The sequence below is a fragment of the Piliocolobus tephrosceles genome, chromosome 10, assembly GCF_002776525.5.
Source record: "Piliocolobus tephrosceles isolate RC106 chromosome 10, ASM277652v3, whole genome shotgun sequence".
Classification (NCBI taxonomy): Eukaryota; Metazoa; Chordata; class Mammalia; order Primates; family Cercopithecidae; genus Piliocolobus; species Piliocolobus tephrosceles.
This window is the reverse complement of record NC_045443.1, coordinates 54,043,708-54,068,791: the sequence shown is the minus strand read 5'-3', so window position 1 is coordinate 54,068,791 and position 25,084 is coordinate 54,043,708. Positions and strand designations below refer to the sequence as shown.

At 45.2% G+C, this 25,084-nt stretch overlaps 1 pseudogene; it reads left to right on the top strand.

Annotated features, from left to right (window-relative positions):
• Positions 1–4,156: 4,156 nt before the first annotated feature.
• On the top strand, positions 4,157–23,969 carry LOC111541831 (annotated as a pseudogene).
• The last annotated feature ends 1,115 nt before the right edge of the window (positions 23,970–25,084 follow it).

Below are 25,084 nucleotides of genomic sequence, written 5' to 3'. Positions count from 1 at the left end.
TTGCTTATTTCTTTTGTTGTGCAGAGCTTTTTAGTTTAAGTCCCATTTGTTTATTTTTGCTTTTGTTGCCTGTGCTTCTGAGATCTTAGTCATAAATTCTTTGCCTAGTCCAATGTCCAGGAGACTTTTCCTTATATTAGATACTAGATTTTTTCCCCAATACTAGATTTTCTTCTAATATTTTAATAATAGTTTTGGGTCTTATATGTAAGTCTTTAATCCATCTTGAGTTGAATTTTGTGTCTGGTGAGAGATAGGAGTTTAATGTCAGTTTCTTAATATGTAAAGTGAGGATAATGATGCTTCCCTTACAGGTTATTATATGGGATACATGAGATAATATATACAAGCATGCCCTTTTTCCACTTGTTGACGATAAGGAAAAAGGAATCCCCTCTTGTGGAACTGACATTGAGAGACCTCTCTAGTCCTATTACCACCAGCCATTTTTTCCGCTCTGAATTAGATCAACATGAGCCAGGTCTTCTATTTGTCTGTCTTGGGTTGTGTTTTTTACAGAGAAGGGTGGGAACATTTCCAGATGTCACTATGAATTACCACAGAGAGATGTAGTAATAGTAACAGCTAATGTTTATTGAATACGCACCATTGGCCAGACACAGTTGTAAGGGGCGTTATCCATATCACCTTATTTAATCCTCATAACAACTTCGCGGAGTGGGTACTACCATCGACAAGGAAACCAAAGCACAGAAACTTTAAATAACTTGCCCCAGTCACACAGCTAGTAGTTCAATAAGCCCATATTACAAGGATTCTTGAGCTGGATTCCATGAAACTAATGGTTTTAGGTGTGAACTCTATGAAAAGTATAAGCAAGTTTTTGATTGTTGTGTTATGTGCATTTTTGTGGGGGCTTATAACCTTCCTTAGATTCTCGAAGGGGCCCACGATGTCCAAAAGCTTAAAAAAAAAAATGACCCGTGGAGAGCTTCTCCTAGACTGGGGTCAGGATCAAAAAAGCATTGTTGGGTATCCACTTCTGTGGAGCTGACTCAGCCCTAGAAATTCTAGGAAATTTCTTGTGTGAGGAAGGAGGTGTCTCCATGAAGGCTGAGGGATTTGTAGGATGATCTCAGAGGGATTTGAGAAGGGGAAAGTGAATGTCTTTGCTTCCCACCCCCTATCTTTCACGAGATGAAGGACAACTGTTTCCTCTGTGATTTCCCAAGTGTGAGAAGGGAGAGGGTGTGACATTAGTCTAAGGAAGAGGAAGCTTGAAAAGACTGATAAGAGACTGGAAGGGACCCAGATATTATTAATATCCCTCTGCTGCCTACAGCATTGGCAACCTCCCCACATGCCTCCACCCTTCCCCGCTCCTTCGGTCTCCTATCTCTCCCAGCTTCTGTTTCTCCCTCACTCTCCCATCTCCTGATCTGCACCCCTCCCCCAGCCTCTCTGTAGATGTGGTAAGTCTCTTATTGATTCCAGATTTCTTCTGTTTCTGTTAACTTTTCTTGAGCACCTAATGTATGCTGGTCAGAAATTCTCCAGTGCTTCCCAAGACTCAATCTTTCTAAGTTTTCAACATTTTAATAAAGGCATATGGATTCTTCGACTCCCTGAAATTGGAGTCGGGAGGACTTGACAAAGTCATCGGGATTCTCCTCCCTCATTATAAAGATGAGAAAAATGGAGGCTTTAGGAAATCTCATAGTGTCGCAAGATGTAAGAAATAGTGATGAAAATGGAAAGCGAAGCCAGATGTTGCAGTGTCAGCTACCTCAACATTCATTATCTCTGCTAGAAGCTAGTGCTGCCAGGGGCTGGATATAAAAAAATGACAGGACTCAGTCTCGGAGCCCCTGCGAGTCTGTCAAACCTCTAGTAGGCAGCACACTCAAGGCACCATCCATATTGCTTAATTAACATGAATCCAGTCTCTTACCAGCCAGCAGTCTTGCTGTTTCCCTCCTTGGAGGATTCGTGCAGGGAGATATGGGGGCGCCCTGATGCTGGAGAGCGTGGCCATTGGTATGAGCTGAAGAGCCTTGGCCGATCCCAGGCAGATGCACACGTTGTGACTGCAGGGCTAGAGAAGAACCACCAGGGGGCGCGCGGCTCTTTGCTAGCCTCTGGTTTCTGCAGGAAACCTCTCCTTCCCCGCTCCCAGTCCATCTCCACTTCTTCCTTCAATTAGGGGACAGAACTTGGGCAAACATGGACAGTGGGAGAGATGCCTAGTGCAAAGAAACCCTGGATTATTCTGTCCCACCCCTACTTCCCCAGCTCCCTGCCCCTCTACATCCTGCCCACCAGTTATGAAATAGTTTCCTCGACCTCACCTGGAGGGACCTTCCTTGGACAGCAGTGAGGTACAGTCTGTACCCCTTTCTGTAGTCTCCTGAGGAGAAGATCCCTCCTGTCCATCAACACCTTGATACAAACTAAAGTAATACCTTTCCAGTTACTAGGGTTCATATCTTTCCCTGCTTGGGCAAGGTTTTGAACACACCATCCTCATTGTCCTTGTTCAAATGAGCAATGTTTTTAGCCTCTCAGTGTCTGAGGGGTCCAGATCCTAGATGTGGGCTCTGACAGGGGAGGGCAGAGGACAGTGGAGCCAGCACCCAGGGCATATCAGGAGGTGAGCGGGTAAGCCCTGTGACGCCTGCGTAAGTCATTCCATTCCCCCTCCCAGCAGCCCTGGATACTTCCTTCCTGTGGGTTCCAAGGCTCCAGTCCCTACTTTCCCCTTTCTTTACCTGTGAGGTTGGACTCCCCCTGTGGGTCTTCCACTTCTTTCTGCCCCAGAAAACTACTGTAGCAGGAGGGGACCTGCTCCTGTCCACTCTTTTGCCTTCTCCTTCTCATCCTAGAGAGGCTGATCATGCCCTACTTTTCTGGGGAGTGATTGATTCTACATGCTGAGTGGGATGAGGAAACTCAGGCTCAGAGCAGGATTTCCACCGAATGTGCCTGCAAACCAGTAACTTCCCAGTAAAGTCTGTGTCCTGGGAGACCATGGTTCAGGAGTGCTGGTATACAGTGTGTGTTAGGCCATTCTTGTGTTGCTATAATAAATACCTGAGACTGGGTAATTTATAAAGAAAACAGGTTTAATTGGCTCCTGGTTCTGCAGGCTGTACAAGCATGCATCTGCTTGGCTCCTGGTGAGGCATCAGGAAGCTTACAATCACGGCAGAAGGTCAAGCGGGAGCTGATTTGTCATATAGTGAGTGGGAGCGAGCGAGAGAGAGCTGAGGAGGTGCCACACTTTTAAACAACCAGATCTCATGACAACTCATTCCAGTGTCTCCAGGACAGCATCAAGCCATGAGGGATCCACTACCATGACCCAACACCTTCCACCAGCCCCTGCCTCTAATATTGGCGACCACATTTCAACATGCAATTTTGGTGGCACAGATATCCAAACTGTATCACAAGATATGTAGAGAAAAGTTCTGACCTTTGTTTGTAGATCAGAGTGGTGTGTATCATGGCGTGTGTGTGTGTGGGCATCTGTGTGGATACTTGTGTGTACACCTGAGTAGGCACAGCAAGGCAGAGAGACATTGATGGACTAGGGAAACATTGCTGAGTAGTGATAACTACTCACTGGGCAGGACTTGGGATTTGCAATTGCATGCATGAGTGCCTGCAAAGGCAGTTGAAAGAGCAGAGAGATGAAGCCAGGGTAAAAGATGGTGCAGAAAGACAGTGATCAGGGAGGAAAATGAGGACTTTCTGCTAAAATGCCTGAGGAGGCCGGGCGCGGTGGCTCAAGCCTATAATCCCAGCACATTGGGAGGCCGAGACGGGTGGATCACGAGGTCAGGAGATTGAGACCATCCTGGCTAACATGGTGAAACCCCATCTGTACTAAAAAAAATACAAAAAAACTAGTCAGGTGAGGTGGTGGGCGCGTGTAGTCCCAGCTACTCGGGAGGCTGAGGCAGGAGAATGGCATAAACCCTGGAGGCAGAGCTTGCAGTGAGCCGAGATCCGGCCACTGCTCTCCAGCCTGGGCGACAGAGCGAGACTCCGTCTCAAAAACAAAAACAAACAATAAAATGCCCGAGGGCCTCCCTGCCTACTGCAGCCCTCTGTGTTCTTAAATCCTCCTGTCTGAACAGAGGCCAGACTCTCATTTCACCCCAGCCCGTCTGGGTCTGTCCTCTGCAAAATCATGTGGCTCTACCTGGCAGTCCTCCTGGGCCTGTACTACCTTCTGCACTGGTACAGGGAGAGGCAGGTCGTGAGTCACCTGAGAGACAAGTACGTGTTCATCATGAGCTGTAACTCACGCTTCAGGAACCTGCTGGTGAGACAACTGGACGCACAAGGCTTGCAGGAGCTGCGTGTAGGACAGAGAAGAGGTCCAGGCAGCTGAGGGCCAGATTTCAGACAGGCTGGAGATGGTGACCATGGACATCACCAAGACAGAGAGCATTGCTGCAGCTGCCCAGTGGGCGAAGGAGCGTGTGGGGGACAGAGGTACCACCAAAATCCCTCCTCATGCCTCTTTGTTTCTTCTCTCTGTGTGTCACTAGGGAAGACCTAGTGTCTGCTAACTGGGAACATTCCCAAGACTTTTATTTTCAGGGGCTTGAGCTTTCCATTTTCCAGAGCAGAAGTCCTAGAGTGGTTGTGGCTGGGCCCAGGGTTAGAGGAGTCCAGCCTGTGGTTAGAGCCCAGTCTCTGGAGAATGTGGGGTCCTGACAGTTGGCATGAGACCATCAGGGATGGGGCCGGGCAGGATCCAGGCTTCTGATCTCAGCATTCTCTTACTGGTTCCTTCACACTTGTCCCTGTTGAGGGCTTTAAGATGATCCCCACTTGACTCACCAGGACACTGGGGCTTGGAGAGCTGAAGGGACTTCACATCAAACACCGAGTGATGAATCCTGTTCCTTTTGGGGAAAGGGAGATCATTGATTGCTTTGTTCTGATTGTAAATGGAAAACATGGAGAAATTATAGTAGAGGATAAGATTGGATAGATAGGACGATAAGAGAGGATTTCTCATTGGAGAAATGATAGAAGAGGATGGGAGTGAAATGACATTCACCGTAATCCCAGCCTCCAGGGTTAATCTCCCTCTACTTGACGCATTCTGGGGTCAGCATTTTCATCATCAAATTTCTTCCACAACATAACAATCAAGGTCTCCATATTCCAGCACGTGGAGACACCATAATTTGTTAAAGGGATTCTATATCGTTGAATGCTGAAGTTTGTTAGCCACTTTTCCTGGCATAAGTAACATCTCAGTAACGATTCTCTACCAAGGTTTGTTGACAGGCTTAGCAGTGCTATTCAAGAAAAGTAAAACTATTGAATCAAAGAATCCTCATTCCTTCAAGTCCAGGAAAGGTTTCTGAGTAGGGGAAGGGCTACCATTGCAGGCCTTATTGTTTTTCCAATATTCCTAGGATCAATCTCTGTCTCCCATACCCCCCAGTCCTCACCCACACACACCCCTGCCCATGTCGGCCTAGAGTCTATAGCTCTGTAGCTCTGACTATTCCAGATCTTTCATGCTATTAGTTTGCTCCCCTGTGTCTTCTGTAGAATCTTCCCCAAAACTTGCTGGGCCCTATGGGGATAGGGCAGAGGTGGCCTTGTGGGATCATGGGAGGAGAGGGTGGTACTTCCTGGGGCAGAGAGTACAGTCTGGACACCTGTGTGGCATAAGACCCCCTTCCCTCCTCCCCTCCTGCTCTGGCCATTCAGTCCACAGTGAGCTTTGGGATTCTCAGGTACACAGGGTGACCTTTTCTTCCAGGACAGATACTGCCTTGGCATTGATGCAGGTTGTAGCACAGCTTGTCCCCTGATGCTCAGTGCAGGCCTGTTCTCTAACTTCTGCCAGTCTTAGGATTTAAGTGTATCTCTCCTAACCAGGATACAGAAAGTAATTACTCATGTGTTTTTCTTTTTCTTTTTTTTCCTTTTTGTGGAGAACGGGGTCTCGCTGTATTACCCAGGCAGGTCTCGAACTCCTGGGCTCAAGCTATCCTCCCGCCTCTGCCTCCCTGAGAGCTGGGATTACAGGCGTGAGCCACCGCGCCCGGCCTCATGTGTTTTTCTTATTCTTTCCTTTCCTTTTTCTTGTCTCTTCTGTCCTTTCCCCTTGGTTTCTCTGTCTTACCCCATTCCTATCTTCCTATTTCCTGTGTCTGTCTCTCTCCCCTGGAGAGATATTTGTTTGGCCCTTATTGTGTTTTCTCAAGTTCTGTCCATGCACTTCACAGCACTGGCTTTACTGCATGCTGGGTGCCAGGCACTAGGAGCAGAGATGGGAAGGACCACCCCTTACCCCCAATACCTTGAAATGGGTGCAAACCTTGAAACTCTGAAGCCACCCCATTCTTATTTCCTTTCTTCCACTCCTTTCCCTTATTCCATGTAGCACATTTGTTGACTCAACAAATACATTGAACTGGAAAATGAACTTGCACCCTGTGTCCACCTGCACAGACACAACAGTGATGCTCTCATCTTCCTACCATCCCAGGACTCTGGGGCCTGGTGAATAACGCTGGCATCTGCCTGCCCTCCAGCTGCAATGAGTGGTTGATGGAACAGGACTTTGTGACCATACTGTTGGGTGTGATTGATGTGACTCTGAACCTGCTGCCCTAATGAGGAAGGCCAGGGGCTGTGTGATCAATCTCTCCAGTATCGCGGGGCAGGTTTCACTTTTTGGTGGAAGCTGCTGCATCTCCAAGTACAGTGTGGAAGCCTTCTCCGACTCCCTCTGGTATTGGCCCGGGACAGGGCCCTCCCTTGTCCTCCTGCACCTGTTCTTCTGTGGGAGCCCTTTGCAGTAGTTTTATGTAATCATAGCCTTAGAGGCCCCTTATCGAGATGCCTCTCTCTCATCCTGTGTGTCCTGTTGCCCTTATGGATTTAGCCAGTCACTTCTTGGGAACAGCTTCTGCCTGTTCTGGGGAGGGAGGGGCCCCAGACCAAATGGTTCCTGAACTTACCTTTGACCCTATTGAGTGGGCCTCATAGGCAGAAAATGTCTGAAGCAGACTGGAACTGGCATATTTGGCTCCAGAGCCCAGGATGAAGCCACTGTGACATGCAGTTGCAGGGAGCCTAGGAGACATGGGGTGAGCATCTTAGTCCATACAACAGACTCTTTAGGCCCTTGGTTGAGTGCCCAATATACTCAGCCCAGGACAACAACAAGATTTTGGCCCTGACCGAAAAGCTCTGACACCTGAGAGAGGAGCAAGAGAGCTAGAAGGTTGGTTGCCAATTCTCATAGGGGTTATGACCCAGTCAGCCTTGCTGGCCATGGCAGCCACCTGAGTTGGGGAAGTTCCTGGAGATGGGGTCTGAGCTGGAGATTGAGGATCCCCACCTGGCAGCCTTGAACAGAAATGGGGGAATTACTTTTGTCTTCAGCCTAGGCCCAGGGGGAGCCTCAGCCATCTGCCTGTGCTGTGGGGTCCTCATGGGGTGAAGCACAGGGCCAGGCCTTGGGGAAGGCTGGGCAGGTGGGTGCATGTGGGCTCGTGGAGGCCCTGGGCAGGAGCTGTGCTTCATGCTGTTGGCAGTGGAATCCCCCCAAAAAAGATTTGCTCAGGAGAGCTCCTTGGTCTAGTTGACTTCTAGACACCCACTGACTGCAGGGAGCCCAGTGGCTGTGAGTGTGGGGAACCAGACTGAAGGCAGAGGGATGCTCCTTAGAGGACAGCTGCCATCACCCAGCTCAGAGGCCAAGGAGATTCCTGGGGCAGGAGAAGAAGGGAGGGGACTGAGGATTGCAGAGGAGGTAGAATATGGGAATTCCATTGGATGTGAGGGGCATAGGAAGTGATAGCACTGAGGTGCTGCCTTGCTCTTGAATTGGTAGGACTTAGGGCTAGTAAGCTTTGGTATGTAAAATATGGAAACCCCAGAGAGAGGCAAGGCCACCATCATAACTTTCATCTGCTATCTGCTGCCCTTCCCAACTCTCCAAGCTTTCTAGCCTCTTCCACTGCTGTTGCATGCTGGGTTTGTATTGGGTTTCTTTGTTTTTTGTATTTTGCCTCCCAATATTTCTGAAGTCCTTGCCCTTCTGTGTGCCTGCCATGCAGGAGGGAGCTCTCCCACTTTGGAGTGAAGGTGGCTGTGATTGAACGTAGTCACTTCAAGACTGGTATGGCCAGCTCTGAGAGGCATTTACAGAACCTCAAGGAGCTGTCAGACTAGGCCAGCCCTGAGGTCAAGGAGATCCTATGGGGAGAAGTTTCTGACATCCCGTGAGTAAGCTGTGGACAGTGGGGAGATAAAGAAATCCTTGTCTAGAAGTCTGAGTCCATCACTAGTGTCTCCAACAGTGTAAGAGTCTGTCCTCCAGACTCTGCCTCCCCAGCAAAGTGAGGACATTTAGTCCATTTAGCCATGTGGTCAACTGGTCACCTAAAAGAAGAATCCAAGCTCCTATAATTGAAACCACTGGCTAATCTGAACCTCTCATTATTTTGAAGAGGAAACTAAAGCCAGAGAGGGTAGACACCTGTGGACTCATGGGCAGCTGGGTTTAGAGATAGCTTATTTTCATGTTCTTAGGCTGTTAATAGAGACCTTCAATTTTATGCAGCCCAGATATCTCAGGAAAAGAGGCCAAGGGGGCTTAGTGTGGAACAGGTTTTGCTGGAGTGAGGGTTGGGGTACTCCCTGGGGAATATGGATGGATTAGACTTGAGGCATATCATTGAGGGGCCTAGGGATTCTTAGACACTCTCCTCCCAATTCAGAGCTCTAAGTGGGAGGGGAGGGATGTGCTACATTAAGGATCTTTTCTCATTCTGAACAGACCTCAAAAAAGCACGTAGGAGCCTTTGGTCAAAATGCAGTACAAATCTATTATTGGTGACTGACTGCATGGAGCTGACCACCTGCCACCCCTGCGCTTGCTATGCAGCTGGCTGGGATGCCAAGCTTCTCTACCTCCCCATGACCTACATGCCCACCTTCCTGGTGGATGTCATGCTCCGCTAGGTTCTCCAAGGCTGGCCAAGGCCCTGTGAAGCCAAGACTCAGGTGCATGTTTTCATGGATTTGGGGTATGCCACGAGGGGCGATGTATCAGGGAGAGAGAAATAGGTTACAGGGAGGAAGCTCTTAATGTCAGCAGGTCATGGTTCCCGCCTCCTTCATGACCTCCTGGCTCAGATTCTCCTGGGAGATAATTCCATTCTCTGAAGATATTGGTAGGAAGGTGCCAAGTTATCCAGCTGAGTAACAAGGGACTAAATAGCCCTCCTGGGTTCATTGTCACCTTGGGTGTTCACTTAAGGCTCCAAGCCTCTTGGGCCATCCTTGGGCTAACAACTGGGGAGGCTTTGAGCAGTAGAAGGAACCTCAGACCACTCCGTTACCTCCTGCCACCTCCTTGGGCTGTGCATTAATGCTGGACCAGTCTACACCATCCCACGGGGTGGAAATGGCCTGGAGGATGCGAGGGAACCTCTCCTCTGAAGATCCCTATGCACAAGATGTGGGGATGGGGAGGTGACCATTATGTAGCCCCACAGGCCTCAGGAGTGATCTCAGCAGCAGTGACTAGAAGGTGGTGTCCTAGGTAGGGATCTGTATGAGGAGAAATAAACCAATGTTCCATTTGTCCTGAAAGCATGAACTTCCTTTGATTCTTTTGTTCTAGAAAAAGTTGATAGGATCACCCATGTGCAGTGATTTAAATGTTCTCGTGAAGCTACACTTGGATTCCAGACACATGAGATTGCAATCCCTCTCTGAGTCTGGGTTCCCTCTGCTCAGTACCCAGAGTCACTCCAGAAAGCCAGGTCACTGTCAGCCTCTCTAGGACTACAAGTCAGAGGCAAAAAGAGTGAACAGGAATAGGTCCTCTCCTGATATTGGAATTCTCTGCAAGAAAAAGTAGGAGATCCCAAAGGAGAAGTCTGATCTCAGAGGCTAAGAAAGGGGAAAGAAGGGTAATAGGGCTGAGACCTCCCGAACTGCTGGGAGGGAGGAATGGAGTGACTTACATAAGTGGGTATCTGAGTTTATACCCTTTCATCTCCTGAAGATACCCTTTCCCTAGCTTTGAGTGGCCTTGGAGAGCAGTGACAGGAAGAGGCAAGTGCCTTTAAGGAGGTTAGAGGATGAGAGGCATGGCCTGAGGATGGATTTGAAGAGAGAAGTTGGACTATCCCTGCCCTCTCTCAGCCCTTCCTACCACCAAGATGAGGGAAAATTGTTTTCTTTCCAGGGTTTCTGGAGTATCCTTGGGTCACAGAAATAGACCTAAGGACAAGCCAGCAAGGAGATGTCAATAAGGCACTGGCAGGCCCCAGGTCCCTTCCCTGGGGCAACTGAAGCCTCCTCCCCTCACCTGTGCCCTCTCTGTGACCCTCAGTGACCAGCCCTTACTTTAAAGTCATTTCACTTTCCCTGTGCCATCCCTCAGGTCCCCCACCATATCCCAACACACCCCCTCCTCCAGTGGCAGGGAGTGACAGTCACATCTGGACTCATCTTTCTTGTTTTCCCTCCTTTTGTTGAGCCCCTGCTATATGCTGGAGAGAAATTCTCTTGAATTACCTAGTCCCCATCCTCAGTGTCTTCAGTTTTCTGAAGATGTTGCAAGTGTGGACTCAACACAGAAAGCATTAGGAGAAAGGGGTACGGATTCCTGGGCTCAGTACAAATTGTAGTTACAGGGTACCATCTCTGATTTCTCATTTTACTGATTTCAGGTTAAAAGTCCAGATATGGGGTCTTTAGAGAGCCCTGTGTCATTGAACAAATCATGTTCAGTGTAAAAACAGATAGTGAGGTCAGATGTTGCAGGACCGCTGAATTTAAAACACGTAATGAGGCTGGGTATGCTGACACCTGTAATCCTAGCACTTTGGTAGGCCAAAGCAGGTGGATCGTCTGAGCTCAGGCATTCAAGACCAGCCTAGGCAACATGGCGAAACCTGGACTCTATCAGAAATGCAAAAATTAGCCGGGCATGTTGGTGCATGCCTGTGGTTCAGCTATTCAAAAGGTTGAGGTGGGAGGATCACTTGAGCCCAGGAGGCAGAGGTTGCAGTAAGCCAAGGTGGCACCACTGCCCTCTAGCCTGAGTGGCAGAGTGAGACTCCGTCTCAAAAACAAACAGAAAAAAAACCCCAAACAAACAAAAGACACGCAATGAGGAGAGGATGGAGAAAGACGGTGGAATAGAAGGCTTCACAAATCCTTCTCCAGTCCCAACCCCACACCAGGACAACGAGTTAACATCTACACAGAAAAGAACACTTTCATAAAAACCAACAACCAGGTGAGCACTCATTTTACCTGGTTTTAATTTCATATTGCTAAAAGAGGCACTGAAGAGATAGGAAAAAACAGTCATGAGTCACGGACACTGTCCTTCCCCAACCCCTGGCTGCAGAGGCATGGTGCTGAGAGTGTCTGTAAGTGCTGGAGGAGGGAGAACACCGTCATCATGAGGCACTGACCTCAGAGTTGTCCTGTTAGAGCAGAGAGGAAAACGAGACCAAACTCAGCTGATGCCTGCCTGGGGAGGGAGCATTTAAACCACCCCTAGCCACCGGGGAATCGCTGATCCCAGCAGTCCTAACTTGAGTGCCCATGAACCTCACCACCAAGGGCTATGACACTCTGTGTCTCCTAGTAAACTTGAAAGGCAGTCTGGGTCATAAGGACTGCAACTCCTAGGTGAGGCCTAGTGCAGAAGTAGGCCCAGAGACAGTGGATTAGGGGGACACATGACATACTGAGACACCCTCTGGGGCAGCCAAGGGAATGTCAGCATCACCCCTCCCCTAACTCCAGTCTGCACAACTTGAGGCTCCAAAGGAGACCCCTTTTTTCCACTTGAGCAGAGGAGAGGGAAGAGTGGGAAGGGTTTTGTCTTGCATCTTGGATACCAGCTCAGCTACAGCAAGATAGGGCAATAATCAGAGTCATGAGGCCCCTATTTCAAGCCCTAGCTCCCATATAACGTTTCTAGACAGACCCTGGGCCAGAGGGGAACCCATTGCCTTCAAGGAAAGGACCCAATGCTGGCAGCATTCATCACCTGCTATCTGAAGAGACCTTGGGCCCTGAATAACCAGGAATTCCTAGGTACTAATCAAGGGCCTTGGGTGAGCCTCTGAGACTTGATGGCTTCAGGTGAGACTCGGGACATTCCCAGCTATGCTGGCTATGGAGAGAGACTCCTGCTTGAGAGGAGCAGAGGGAAAAGTAAAGGGAACTTTGTCTTACACCTTAGGTGCCAGCAAGGCCACAGTGGGGTAGAGCACCAAGTGGGCTATTGTGTTTCCTGATTCTGGGATTGACTCTTGGATGACATTTTCTGGACATACCCTGGGCCAGTGGGGAGCCTGCTGAGCTGAAGGGTAAGTTCCAGGCCAGGCAGCATTCACCACAAGCTGATTTAAGAGATGTTGGGCCTTAAGGGAACATCGATGGTTGTCCAGCAGTACTTCTTGTGGCCTAGGGAGGCGGTGGCTGCGGGTTGAGGTTCCTCTGCCTTTGGAAAAGGAAGGGAAGAGTGGGAAGTACTGTGTCTTGTGGTTTGAGTCCCTGCTCATCTGCAGTTTAGTAGAATATCAGGTACACTTCTAAGGTTTTTGACTCTAGTCCCTGACTCCTGCACAGCACTTCTGGGCCCATACAGGGTATGGGGTACCTCACCATCCTGAAGGGAAGGACACAGGCCTAACTGACTAGGGCCTTGAACAAACATAGTAGTAGCCAGGGACTGCATACAGCAGGCCTTTGGGGAGACCCAGCACTCTGCTGGCTTTAAGTCTGAAAGTCTGATGCAATGCAGTCATAGTGGTGGTGACACAGGGGTGCTTGTGTCACTCCACCCCCAGCTTTACATGGCTCAGAACACACAGAGAGGGAGATTCTGTATGTTTGGGAGAAAGTCAGGGAAGAGAATGAGACGCTGTCTGGTATTCCAGATTATTCTCTCAGATCTTGTCCAAGACTATCAAGGTGGTACCTCTACCAGTCTGCAAGAACCATAGCATTACTAGGTGTGGGGTGTCCCCTAAAGCAGATACAACTTGAATCACAACACTTAAGTATTTTCAAGTATTTGGTAAGCCTTCCCAAGAACGACAGTTACAAATAAGCCCAGACAGTGAAGACTACAATAAATACAGAAGTCTTCAATTCCCAGACACTGAAGAACATCTACTAACATCAACACCATGAAGGAAAACTTGACCTCACCAAATGAACTAAATAAGGCACCAGGGACCAATCCTGAGAAACAAATATGTGACCTTTCAGACAAAGAATTCAAATAGTTGTGTTGAGGAAACTCAAAGAAATTCAAGATAGTACAGAGAAGAAATTTAGAATTCTATCAGATAAACTTAACAAAGAGATTGAAATAATTAAAAAGAATCAAGCAGAAATTCTGGAGCTGAAAAACGCATTTGGCATATTCAAGAATGCAGCAGAGTTCTTTTTTTGTTTTTATTTTTTATTTTGCTTTAAGTTCTGCGATACATGTGCAGAACATGCAGGTTTGTTACATAGGTATACACGTGCCATGGTGGTTTGCTGCACACATCAACCCATCATCTAGGTTTTAAGCCCCACATCAGGTATTGTCCTAATGCTACCCCTCCCCTTGCCCCCCACCCCCTGACAGGCCATGATGTGTGATGTTTCCCTCCCTGTGTCCATGTGTTCTCATTGTTCAACTCTCACTTATGAGTGAGAATATGTGGTGTTTGGTTTTCTGTTCCTGTGTTAGTTTGCTGAGAATGATGGTTTCTAGCGTCATCCATGTCCCTGCAAAGGACATGAACTCATTCATTTTTTATGGCTGCATAGTATTCCATGGTGTATATGTGCCATGTTTTCTTTATTCAGTCTATCATTGATGGACATTTGGATTGGTTCCAAGTCTTTGCTATTGTAAATAGTGCAGCAATAAACATACATGTGCACATGTCTTTGTAGTAGACTGATTTATAATCCTTTGGGTATATACCCAGTAATGGGATTGCAGGGTCAAATGGTATTTTTCATTCCAGATCCTTGAGGAATCGCCACACTGTCTTTTACAATGGTTGAACTGATTGACATTCCCACAAACAGTGTAAAAGCATTCCTATTTCTCCACATCCTCTCCAGCATCTGCTGTTTCCTGACTTTTTAATGATTGCCTTTCTAACTGGCGTGAGATGGTATCTCATTGTGGTTTTGATTTGCATTTCTCTAATGATCAGTGATGATGAGCTGTTTTCATATGTCTGTTGGCTGCATAAATGTCTTCTTTTGATAAGTGTCTGTTCACATCACAGTTCTTTAACAGCAGAATTGATCAAGCAGAAGAAAGAATTAGTGAGCTTGAAGTCAGGCCAGTTGAAAACATATGGAGGAAATAAAAGAAAAAAAAAAAAAAACAATGAAGCATGCCCTCAGGATCTAGAAAATAAACTTAAAAAGGCAAATCTAAGAGTTATTGGCCTTAATGAGGAGGTAGAGAAAGGGATAGGGGTAGAAAGTTTATTCAAAGGGATAATAACAGAGGACTTCCCAAACCTGGAGAAAGATATTAATATCCAAGTACAAGAAGGTAATGGAACACCAAGCAGATTTAACCCGAAGAAGACTACCTCAAGGCACTTAATAATCAAACTCCTAAAGGTCAAGGGTAAAGAAAGGACCCTAAAAGCAGCAAGAAGAAAGAAAGAAATGACATACAATGGAGCTCCAGTATGTCTGGCAGCAGACTTTCCAGTGGAAACCTTCCAGGCCAGGAGAGAGTGGCCTGATATATTTAAAGTGCTAAAGGAAAAAACTTTTACCCGATAATAGTATATCTGGTGAAAATATCCTTCAAGCATAAAAGAAAAAGAAAGACTTTCCCAGACAAACAAAAGCTGAGGGATTTCATCAAGACCAGACCTGTTGTACAAGAAATGCTAAAGGGAATACTTCAGTCAGAAAGTAAAGGGCATTAATGAGCAATACATAATACCTGAAGGTACAGACCTCACAGGTAATTGTAAGTACATAGAAAAACACAGAATATTGGAACATTGTAACTGTGCTGCGCAAACTACTCTTATCCTAATTAGAAAGAGTAAATGATGAACTGATCAAAAATAATAACTACAACAACCTTTTAAGACATAGTACACATGATATAAATAGAAACAATAAAAAGTTTAAAAGTCAGAGAATGAAGTTAAGGTGTTGAATTTTTCTTAATTTTCTTCGTGCTTATTTGTTTATTCAAATAGTGTTAAGTTGTTATCACGTTAAAGTAATATGTTATAAGATAGCATTTGTAAGCCTCATGGTTACCTCAAACCAAAAAACATACAATGGATACACAATGAGTAAAAAGCAAGAAATTATATCACATCTCTAGAGAAAATCACCTTCACTAGAGGAAGACCAGAAGGAAAGAAAGAAGGTAAAGAAGGTCATAAAAAACCCAGAAGACAAATAACAAGATGGCAGGAGTAGGTCCTTACTTATCAATAATGACGTTGAATGTAAACTAAACTCTCCAATCAAAAAACATAGACTGGCTGAATGGATGAAAAAACAAGAGCCATTGATCTGTTGCCTACAGAGACACACTTCACCTATAAAGACACACATGGACTGAAAATAAGGGATGGAAAAAGATACTTCATGCCAATGGAAACCAAAAAGGAGCAAAAGTTTTATCACAGATAAAATAGTTTTCAAAACAAAAACAAGAAGGAAAGGACTTCTTTCCAAGAAGGTTGCTATATAATGGTAAATGGGGTCAATTCAGCAAGAGGATATAATAACCACTTTAAATATGTAATGTGTGCACCCAACACAGGAGTACCCATATATATATATATAAAGAGAGTATTATTATAGCTAAAGAGAGAGAGAAACCTCAATGCAATAATAGTTGGAGACTTCTGCACTTCATTTTCAGCATTGGACAGATCTTTCAGACAAAAAAAAAATCAACAAAGAAACATCAGACTTAATCTTCACAGTAGACCAAGTGAATCTAGTAGATATTTACAGAACATTTCATCCAATGGCTGCAGAATACACATTCATTTACTTAGCACATGGGTCATTCTCAGTGATAGATCACATGTTAGATCATAATATAAATCTTAAAATATTCAAAAAATTGAAATACTATCAAGCATCTTCTCTGACCACAAGAGAATAAAACTAGAAATGACAAGAATTTGGGAAACTAAACAAATACATAAAAAAATTTAAAATATGCTTCTGAATGATCATTGGGTCAATGAAGAAATTAAGAAAATTGATATTTTTTATTTTTATTTTTATTTTTTATTATACTTTAAGTTCTAGGGTACAGGTGCACAACATTCAGGTTTGGTACATATGTATACATGTGCCATGTTGGTGTGCTACACAGGTTAACTCATCATTTACATTAGGTATATCTCCTAATGCTATCCCTTCCCCTCCCCCCACCCCACAACAGGCCCCAGTGTGTGATGTTCCCCATCCTGTGTCCAAGTGTTCTCATTGTTCAATTCCCATCTATGAGTGAGAACATGTGGTGTTTGGTTTTCTGTCCTTGTGATAGTTTGCTCAGAATGATGGTTTCCAGCTTCATCTATATCTCTACAAAGGACATGAACTCATCCTTTTTTATGGCTACATAGTATTCCATGGTGTATATGTGCCACATTTTCTTGATCCAGTCTATCATTGATAGACATTTGGGTTGGTTCCAAGTCTTTGCTATTGTGAATAGTGCCACAATAAACATACGTGTGCATGTATCTTTAGAGCAGCATGATTTATAATCCACTGCGTATATACCCAGTAATGCGATGGCTGGGTCAAATGGTATTTCTAATTCTAGATCCTTGAGGAATCACCACATTGTCTTCCATAATGGTTGAACTAGTTTACAGTCCCACCAACAGTGTAAAAGTGTTCCTGTTTCTCCACATCCTCTCCAGCACCTGTTGTTTCCTGACTTTTTAATGATTGCCATTGTAACTGATGTGAGATGGTATCTCATTGTGGTTTTGATTTGCACTTCTCTGATGGCCAGTGATGATGAGCATTTTTTCATATGTCTGTTGGCTGCATAAATGTCTTATTTTGAGAAGTATCTGTTCATATCCTTCACCCAGTTTTTGATGGGGTTTTTTTATTTTTTTCTTGTAAAGTTGTTTAAGTTATTTGCAGATTCTGGATATTAGCCCTTTGTCAGATGGGTAGATTGTAAAAATTTTCTCCCATTCTGTAGGTTGCCTGTTCACTCTGATGGTAGTTTCTTTTGTGTGCAGAAGCTCTTTAGTTTAATTTGATTTCATTTATCAATTTTGGCTTTTGTTGCCATTGCTTTTGGTGTTTTAGTCATGAAGTCCTTGCCCATGGCTATGTCCTGAATGGTATTGCCTAGATTTTCTTGTAGGGTTTTTATGGTTTCAGGTTTAACATTTAAGTCTTTAATCCATCTTGAATTAATTTTTGTATAAGGTGTAAGGAAGGAATCCAGTTTCAGCTTTCTACGTATGGCTAGCCAGTTTTCCCAGCACCATTTACTAAATAGGGAATCCTTTCCCATTTCTTGTTTTTGTCAGGTTTGTCAAAGACCAGATGGTTGTAGATGTGTGGTATTATTTCTGAGGCCTCTGTTCTGTTCCATTGGTCTATATATCTGTTTTGGTACCAGTACCATGCTGTTTGGGTTACTGTAGGCTTGTAGTATAGTTTGAAGTCAGGTAGCATGATGCCTCCAGCTTTGTTCTTTTTGCTTAGGATTGTCATGGCAATGCAGGCTCTTTTTTTTGGTTCCATATGAATGTTAAAGCAGTTTTTTCCAATTCTGTGAAGAAACTCATTGGTAGCTTGATGGGTATGGCATTGAATCTATAAATTACCTTGGGCAGTATGGCCATTTTCATTATACTGATTTTTCCTATCCATGACCATGAATGTTCTTCCTTTTGTTTGTGTTCTCTTTTATTTCATGGAGAAGTCGTTTGTAGTTCTCCTTGAAGAGGTCCTTCACATTCCTTGTAAGTTGGATTTCTAGGTATTTTATTCTCTTTGTAACAATTGTCAATGGGAGTTCACTCATGATTTGGCTCTCTGTTTGTCCGTTATTGATGTGTAGTAATGCTTGTGATTTTTGCACACTGATTTTGTATCCTGAGACTTTGTTGAAGTTGCTTATCAGCTTAAGGAGGTTTTGGGCTGACGATGGGGTTTTCTAAATATACAATCATGTCATCTGCAAACAGGGACAATTTGACTTCCTCTTTTCCTAATTGAATACCCTTTATTTCTTTCTCTTGCCTGATTGCCCTGGCCAGAACTTCCAACACTATGTTGAATAGGAGAGGTGAGAGATGGCATCCTGTCTTGTACCGATTTTTAAAAGGAATGCTTCCAGTTTTTGCCCATTCAGTATGATATTGGCTGTGGATTTGTCATAAATAGCTCTTATTATTTTGAGATACGTTCCGTTGATACCTAGTTTATTGAGAGTTTTTACCATGAAGGGCTGTTGAATTTTATTGAAGGCCTTTTCTCCATCTATTGAGATAATCATGTGGTTTTTGTCATTGGTTCTGTTTTTGTGAGGGATTACATTTATTGATTTGCTTATGTTGAACCAGCCTTGCATCCCAGGGATGAAGCCAACTTGGTCGTGGTGGATAAGCTTTTTGACGTGCTGTTGGATTTGGTTTGCCAATATTTTATTGAGGATTTTCACATTGATGTTCATCAGGGATATTGGTCTAAAATTATCTTTTTTTGTTGTGTCTCTGCCAGGCTTTGGTATCAGGATGATGCTGGTCTCATAAAATGAGTTAGGGAGGATTCCTTCTTTTTCTATTGATTGGAATAATTTCAGAAGGAATGGTACCAGCTCCTCTTTGTACCTGTGGTAGAATTTGGCTGTGAATCCATCTGGTCCTGGACTTTTTTTTGGTTGATAGGCTATTAATTATTGCCTCAATTTCAGAGTCTGTTATTGGTCTATTTGGAGATTCCGTTTCTTCGTGGTTTAGTCTTGGGAGGGTGCATGTGTCCAGCAATTTATTCATTTCTTCTAGATGTTTTCGTTTATTTGCATGGAGTTGTTTATAGTATTCTCTGATGGTAGTTTGTATTTCTGTGGGATTAGTGGTGATATCCCTTTTATCGTTTTTTATTGCATTGATTTGATTCTTCTCTCTTCTCTTCTTTATTAGTCTTGCTAGTGGTCTATCAATTTTGTTTATCTTTTCAAAAAACAAGCTCCTGGATCCATTGACTTTTTGAAGATTTTTTTTGTGTGTGTCTGTATCTCCTTCAGTTCTACTCTTAGTTATTTCTCACCTTCTGCTAGCTTTTGAATGTATTTGTTCATACTTCTCTAGTTCTTTTAATTGTGATGTTAGGGTGTCAATATTAGATCTTTCCTGCTTTCTCTTGTGGGCATTTAGTGCTATAAATTTCCCTCTACACACTGCTGTTAATGTGTCCCAGAGATTCTTGTACATTGTTTCTTTGTTCTCGTTGGTTTCAAAGAACATCTTCATTTCTGCCTTCATTTCATTATTTACCCAGTAGTCATTCAGGAGCAGGTTGTTCAGTTTCCATGTTGTTGTGTGGTTTTGAGTGAGTTTCTTAGTCCTGAGTTCTAATTTGATTTCAATGTTGTCTGAGAGACAGTTTGTTGTGATTTCTGTTCTTTTACATTTGCTGAGGAGTACCTTACTTCCAACTATGTGGTCAATTTTGGAATAAGTGCGATGTGGTGCTGAAAATCTATGTTCTGTTGATTTGGGGTGGAGAGTTCTGTAGACGTCTATTAGGTTGCCTTGGTGCAGAGCAGAGTTCAAGTCCTGGATATCCTTGTTAACCTTCTGTCTCATTGATCTGTCTCATATTGACAGTGGGGTGTTAAAGTCTCCCGTTATTATTGGGGAGTCTAATTCTCTTTGTAGGTCTCTAAGGACTTGCTTTATGAATCTGGATGCTCCTGTTTTGGGTGCATATATATTTAGGATAGGTAGCGCTTCTTGTTGAATTGATCCCTTTACTATTATGTAATTAGCCTTCTTTGTCTCTTTTGATCTTTGTTGGTTTAAAATCTGTTTTATCAGAGAGTAGGATAGAAATCCCTGCTTTTTTCTCTCTCTATCTGCTTGCTAGATCTTCCTCCATCCCTTTATTTTGAGCCTATGTGTGTCTCTGCATGTCAGATGGGTCTCCTGAATACAGCATACTGATGGGTCTTGACTCTTTATCTAATTTGCCAGTCCATGTCTTTTAATTGGGACATTTTGCCCATTTACATTTAAGGTTAATATTGTTATGTGTGAATTTGATGCTGTCATTATGATGTTAGCTGGTTATTTTGCCCATTAGTTGATGCAGTTTTTTTCATAGCATTGATGGTCTTTACAATTTGGCATGTTTTTGCAGTGGCTGGTACAGGTTGTGTCTTTCCATATTTAGTGCTTCCTTCAGGAGCTCTTGTAAGGCAAGCCTGGTGGTGACAAAATCTCTCAGCATTAGTTTGTCTGTAAAGGATTTTATTTCGCCTTCACTTATGAAGGTTACATTGGCTGGATATGAAATTCTGGGTTGAAAATTATTTTCTTTACAAATGTTGAATATTGGTCCCCACTCTCTTCTGGCTTGTAGAGTTTCTACTGAGAGATCCGCTCTTAGTCTGATGGGCTTCCCTTTGTGGGTAACCCCACCTTTCTCTGTGGCTGCCCTTAACATTTTTTCCTTCATTTCAACTTTGGTGAATAAGACAATTATGTGTCTTCGGGTTCCTCTTCTTGAGGAGTATCTTTGTCGTGTTCTGTGTATTTCCCGAATTTCAATGTTGGCCTGCCTTGCTAGATTGGGGAAGTTCTCCTGGATAATACCTGAAGAGTGTGTTCCAACTTGGTTTCATTCTCCCTGTCACTTTCAGGTACACCAATCAATGTAGGTTTTGTCTTTTCACATAGTTCCATATTTTTTGGAGTCTTTGGGATCACTGATATTCTTTCTTCCACTTGATCAAATCAGCTATCGAAGCTTGTGCATGCATCACGTAGTTCTCATGCCATGGTTTTCAGATCCATCAGGTCATTTAAGGACTTATCTACACTGTTTATTCTAGTTAGCCATTCATCTAGTCTTTTTTCAAGATTGTTAGCTTCCTTGTCATTGGTTCCAACGTCCTCCTTTAGCTCAGAAGGCCTCAGGTCAGAGAGTTTCTTGAATGATACCTCTTCCCTGGATAGATCTCCTGGTCAGAAACTGCCAGAGGCAGAATTGGACCTGGATCTTTGACTTCAGATCCTGCCAAGAGGAACACAGTACTGAGGTTCCCAAGCTCAGGATGGGGGAATCTGTGTATCAATGACTAATCCCAGGGAAGGACCCTAAACACTTCTTCCCATTGCACCTTGGTATTGGAGCCACAAAGGCAGGCCAGGCAGTCAGCACTGGATGGAAGAATGCTTTGTACCCTAGAGAAGGAGCAGAGAAAGATCAGCTACAACAGCTCGTGTTGGTCCCCTGGCCAGGGAGGCTTTCCCGGCAGCTGACAATGGGCATGTGGCTTGCTCACACCCCTCTCTTGCTGTAGTAGATGGCCCCCGATCCCTCTTCCCTGGAATCTGAAATACTTGTAAAGCTAGGGCATGTCTTAGTGCTGCAGAGACACACATGCTCATGCAGATACAGGAGCACTCACTGAGTCAGGGAAAGATATTTCCACACCAGGAGATGGGTGCCTGGCTTTGGGGCTCTTCCTCTCTAGGGAGAGAAATGCTTCAAGCACTGAGGTTGTTCCTTCGTGGCTCTCTGAAACCCAAAGACAGCATGCAGGAGATGGTGTTTCCCAGCAGAATTCATGTCCAGAGCCCCTTTGACAATGGGTAGAGCATCTGAGTCCACACAACAGACACTTTAGGCCCTCGTCCAAGTGACCAAAAATTCATCCTTAATCAGCAACAAGGTTTTGTCTGTGACCTGAAACTTGATACCTGAGAGAGGGACAAGAGATCTAGAATCAACTGCCAATGCTTATAAGGTTGGTGACCAAGTCAACCTTGCTGGCCATGGTACCCACCTGAGTTGGGGAGAGTCGTGGAGATTCTGTCTGAGCTGGGGATTGAGAACTCGAGCTGGGGACTGAGAACTCCACCTGGCAGCCTGGTAAGGAAGGCTGTGAAGGGATCCTGGATGAAGGAATGCAATCAGCTCAGGCCCAGGGTGAGCATTAGCCACCTGCATGTAGTGCAGAGTCCTCTTGTGGTGAAGGTCAAGGCCAAGCCTGGTGAGGGATGCTGGGCAGGTGGGCATAGGTGGGCTCCTTGATGGCCTGTGGGTCCTGGACTGGAGCTGTGCTTTATGCTGTTGGGAGTGAAACCCCCCAAAAAAGGGATTTGCTCCTTGGTCTAATCAGCTTCTAGACACCCACTGACTGCAGGAAGCCCAGTGGCTGAAAGTGGGGAGCCAGACTGAAGACAGATGCTTCTTAGAGGACAGTTGCCATCACCCAGCTCAGAGGCCAGGGAGATTCCTGGGGCAGGAAGAGGAGGGAGGGGACTGAGGACTGGAGAGAAGGGAAAATGTGGGAATTCTGGTGATCCATTGGATGTGAGGGACATAGGAGGAGACACCACTAAGGTGCTCCCTTTTTTTGGAATTGGTAGGATTTAGAGCTAGTAAGCTCAGGTATGTGAAATATCGAACCCCCATTCAAAGGCAGCACCACCATCATCATTATGACCCCTTGATTGCTGGAAATTAAATATTCCAAGCTTTCTCTCTCACCCGTTGTCCTCATATGTTGTGCTATCATAGTTTTACTTTTATTGTTTGTTTTACCTTCCATGACCCCTGAAGTCTTTCCCCTCTGCTTCTCTTTCTTGCAGGAGGGAACTCTCCTACTTTGGGGTGAAGGTGGCTATGATTGAGCCTGGCTATTTCAAGACTGCTTTGACCAGTAAGGATAGATTCTTAAAGAGCTTCCTGGAGATTTGGTACCAGTCCAGTCCAGAGGTCAAGGAGGTCTACAACGAGAAGATTCTTGCAGTCGGTGAGTATACTGTGGACAGTAGGGAGAGAAGCAAACCCTCGTGTGGAATCCCTGGTTTACTATTGGTGTCTGAAGGGCATTAGAGTTTGATCTCCAGGCTCTCCCTTCCCCACAAAGTGGAGACCTTTGCCCCATATCCATGATGGGTGCTGTGTGGTCAACTGGTCATAAAAGCAAGTGTCCAGGCTTCTCAGAACTTGGGACCAGTGTCTATCTGAACCCATCGTTATTAAGGAGCAAAGTGAAGCCAGAAAGGGAAGACATTGGTGACTGATAATAAGCTGACATGAGAGACAGCTCGTTTTTATGTGCTGAGACTTCTACTGTGGTTGGAGACCATCATTTATGCAGTCCAGATATTCCCGAAGAGAGACAGACATGACTTAGTGTGGAACACTTGTTACTTTCCCATGGATGGGCTCCAACTCAGGGAATTTGGATAAAAGAGATTTGAGGCATTGCTTGACTGGGGGTTGTGGGGTGGCATGGGTTTTTAGACCCTTTCCACTCTAAGTTGAATCCTAAAGCAGGAGCGGTTACAGGTGGAAATATAAATGGATCATTTTTCATGTTTAACAGATAAGAAATTTGCTGAACAATTGGAACAGAAGTGCACACAGGATCTGTCCTTGGTGACCAACTGCATGAAGCATGCGCTGATTGCCTGCCACCCCCGCACTCACTACTCAGTTGGCTGGGATGCCAAGCGTCTCTACCTCCCCATGAGTTACATGCCCACCTTCCTGGTGGATGCCATTATCTACTGGGATTCTCCAAGCCCGGCCAAGGCTCTGTGAAGCCAAGGATCAGGTGCATGGTTGCATGGATTTGGGGTGTGCTATGAGGGGTGGTGTATCCTTGGGAGAGAAATAAAGTGGAGGGAGGGAGCTGTCAGGTCAGTAGGGCACCAATCCCGTCTCCTTCATTACCTCCTGGCCATGATTCTTCTGGGAGATAATTCTGCTCTCTGGAGATGTTGGTAGGAAAGTTTCAAGCTATGCAGCTGAGAAGCAGGGACCAAGTAGTGCTCCTGGGTGCACTGTACAAGTCTCTTGTGCCATCCTTAGGCAACAGCTGGGGTTGATGTGAGCAGGTGGAAGGAGCCTCAGCCTATGCCATTGCCTCCCGCTTCCTTATCAGGCTGTGTGTTAATTCTGGGCCAGTCTGGGCCATGGGGTGGAAATGGCCTGGGGGATATGAAGGCACCCCTTCTGTGAAGATCCCTGTACATGGGGTGTTTGAACAGGGAGCGCAACCATTATGCAGCCCTGTAGGCCTCAGTAGTCATCCCAGCAGCAGTGGCTGGAAGGTGGTGGTCTCAGTAGGGATCTGTACAGAGGACAGATAAACAAGTTTTCTATTTATCTGGAAAGCATGGACTTCCTTTGACTCTTTCGATGTTGAAAAGTTGATAGTTTCACCCAAGTGCAGCGATTTGAATGTTCTTATGAAGCTCCACTTGGATACCAGACACACGAGATTGCAATCCCTCTCTGAGCCTGTGTTCCCTCCTTTGCTCAGTACCCAGAATCACTCCATCCAGAAACAGGTCGCTGTCAGCATCTCTAGGACTATAAGTCAAAGGCAGAAAAGAGTGAGCAGGATTAGATCTCCTCCTAATATTGGAATTCTCTGCTAGAAGGAGAACAAGATCCCAACGAGGAAGTCTGATCTTAGAGGCAAAGAAAGGGGAAAGAGGGAAATGGTGATGGGAACCCCCAAGCTGCTGGGAGGGAGGACCTTTGTTGAGCCCCTGCTGTGTGCTGGACAGAAATTCCCTTGGATGACCTGGTCCTCATCCTCAGTGTCTTCAGTTTTCTGATGATGTCACAAGTGTGGACTCAACATAGAAAGCATTAGGGGAAAGGGGTACAGATTCCTGAACTCAGCACAAATTGTAGTTGGGAGGTAACTCCCCAGGTTTCTCATTTTTCTTTCCTCAGGATAAAAATCTAGGATATGGAGCCTTTAAGAAGCCCCATGTTGTTTAACAAACCAGTGTTTATTGTAGAAACAGAGATTGAGGTCAGATGTTGCTGGGCCACTGAATTTAAAATGCGC